General features: G+C 64.8%; 1 protein-coding gene and 1 long non-coding RNA gene across 2 annotated transcripts in view; one reads left to right on the top strand and one right to left on the bottom strand.

Annotated features, from left to right (window-relative positions):
* The window catches only part of LOC113217620 (lysosomal aspartic protease), a 368266-nt gene that overhangs the window by 38408 nt on the left and 327384 nt on the right, over positions 1-2474 (top strand). The gene's annotated exons all lie outside the window — the stretch shown is intronic.
* The window catches only part of LOC127748783 (uncharacterized), a 9688-nt gene extending 7214 nt beyond the window's left edge, over positions 1-2474 (bottom strand). Inside the window, exons 1-2 of the long non-coding RNA XR_008010774.1 lie at positions 2462-2474; positions 1899-2062 (exon numbers count right to left, since the gene is read on the bottom strand). This is a non-coding gene — a long non-coding RNA (uncharacterized LOC127748783). The remainder of the gene's footprint in view (positions 1-1898; positions 2063-2461) is intronic.

Raw genomic sequence — 2474 nt, forward strand, 5'->3', positions numbered from 1 at the left:
CCCGTTGCAACCCCCACCCGCCCCGCTGGACAATTGTCGTTTTCTGCCTCTGGACCATCAAACCATGTGTTTACGATGTTCTGTATACGCGACTGCCGGGTGCGGCCGCAGCGAGAGGGAGAGAGCGCGAGCGAACAGAAAAGGGAGGAAAAGTGAGTTTATGGTCCATTACAAAACTTGCTGAAATGACGCGCCGGCGAGGTCTTCTTCTGGATGACCTCGGCCCATCCTCCCGGTGAGCCCGGGCCCGGGCCGCGCGCCGGGGGCAGCCACCCGAGCCACCCTCCCTCCGGCGGCTCCGGCGGCTCCGGGTGCCTGAGCCCCCGGGGTTCCGCAGCCCCCGCGGCTCTTGACCTCCGGGGGCTCTTAGCCTCCGGGCCGGCACCTCTGTGGTGGTGTGGCATAGCTCACCTCACCTCCGCGATGGACGCCCCGGCCCGGCCCGGCCCGCCCCGCCCCGCCACGCCCTGCTACTGTCCGTCCAGACTTGTGGAATGGCGTGGCGCTCTGAATACTAATTCAACCGAACACCTCGGCATGTCCAGCGCGGCGGGGCGTGGCGTGGCGGGGCGTGGCGTGGCGTGGCGGGGCGCAGCCGGCCGGCAGAAGTGTTTGTGTTGCGGGCCGCAGCTCGCCGCAGCCCGACCGCAGTGGATGAGGAGCAATACTCGCCGCGGCCGATATCACAGCCGCGGTGTTGGTTCATGGAGATCGAACCCCCTTGCGAATGCCAGGGCGCTTCCAGGCGGTTCAAGGCGGCTCCAGGGGCTTCCAGGCCGAACCGCGAGGGCGCGCCAGCCGCCGGCAGCCGTGGGAAGCGCGCCGGGCCGGTCAGGGTGGAGGGGAAGGGGAGAGAGAGAGAGTGAGAACCAGAGTGCTAATGGAGGCACGATGGACAACACAGAAATCAAATGTATAGTTGGAGGCGGTGAGAGGGAGCGAGCTCGCAATAGTGGAGGGGGGAGAGCGAGAGAGATGGGGGAGGAGGCAATAGTGGCCATACATCTGCTACCCCCTTTTCCTCCGAGTTCAAAACGGCGCGCCTCCAGCTCCGGGCGGCTCGGCGGCTCGGCGAGCGCTCAGCGACACTTGTGGTCGTCACGTGCGAGGGGAGCCCCGGAGTTCGGCGGGCAGAGGAGGGCTGGGATGGGGAGGAGGAGGAGGACGAGGCCACTACTACGTGATTCTGCTCGGGTCCTTGGCGCAGGCCATGGTCCACGGCTGGTGCCGCGCCCGGTACGCCCCAGCACGCCCCGCCCCGCCTCGCCCCGCCACGGCCGCGGCGGCACAACTGCGCGGCGACCTGGTGAAGGGGTTCCCGTAAAGCCAAACCAAAAATAAACGCACGGATAGAAAGTGAAACGGATCCCGGTGCGGGCGCTCATAGCAGCTTCAGCTTGGTCCTCATCGCGCCCAGCTTCGGGAGGGGTGGCGGCTGCTGCAGGGCCGCGCTGGCCGCGCCGTGAGAGCGCAGCGGGCGCAGCGCGGCTGCAGCGCTGGCCGCTGATGGGCGGCGGTCAGTCAAACACGGCCGCGCCCCGCCGGCCCCGCCCCGCCACAGCTCCAGTTCGCACGCCCAGTGACTCACGACATGTTGCTTTGCGGTGTGGCGAGGCTGCGCAGGTCGGTAGCGGACTCGCCTAAGCTGCGGTCAGGATGGACACTTGACCGCTGGGAAATGGCCAGCAGCAGCGCCAGCAGAGCGAGGCAAAGGGCCCGGCGCGCCTCGCCACGCCCGCAACACCCCGCCAAAGCCGCCGCCGCCGCCGCCGCCGCCTCGGCCCCGCCAGCCCGACCACAGAGAGCCGCAGCAGGATCAACGAGAACAGCAGCGCGGCGGCGGGACGTGGCGCGAACGCGAAAAAAGAAAGCCCTTGACCTTGGTCGTTGGTACTCACCCGCTCGTCCTGGCGCGGGGGCCACCCGGCGCCTCCTTGCAGGTCTCTGTCGCGGCTGCCGCGGCCGCGGGCCCCGTCCTGGAGGCGCACACGGCCGTGCGCACGATCAGGTCCCGGCACGCGCGCTGCAGCCCGCGGAGCTCCGCCTCGGCCTGGAGGATGCGCTGCGGGCAGAGACACGGGCTCGACATTCAGGGGAGGGCACTCGAAACGGAGGGAATCAAAAATAGGAAGCACTTAAGGTCCGTCGGACCGGAAGGGGATAAACGAAATCGGAAGTCAGAAATGGCAGCACACTACAGTCAATGACTGGGCTCGGCTAGCACCTGATATGAAGTTGAGATTCACAACACAGATCAACAACCAAAATTCAGACAAAGTTTATCATGTACCGTTCATTCCGAACTTGCGGTTTTGTTGTTTTCTGCGCCAGACATTTGGAGTTTCCCTATTGTACATTGTACTTTATTTTTACATTTTTAAATGAAAAGTTGGAAAGAAAATAAAATCAAAAATACGTGCTTTAGGAGCGTAAATTGCTTTGAACAGACTGTAAGACTCACCTCTCGCATGCCG

This window comes from Frankliniella occidentalis, unplaced genomic scaffold, assembly GCF_000697945.3.
Source record: "Frankliniella occidentalis isolate FOCC.00 unplaced genomic scaffold, Focc_3.1 Scaffold13, whole genome shotgun sequence".
Taxonomy (NCBI): domain Eukaryota; kingdom Metazoa; phylum Arthropoda; class Insecta; order Thysanoptera; family Thripidae; genus Frankliniella; species Frankliniella occidentalis.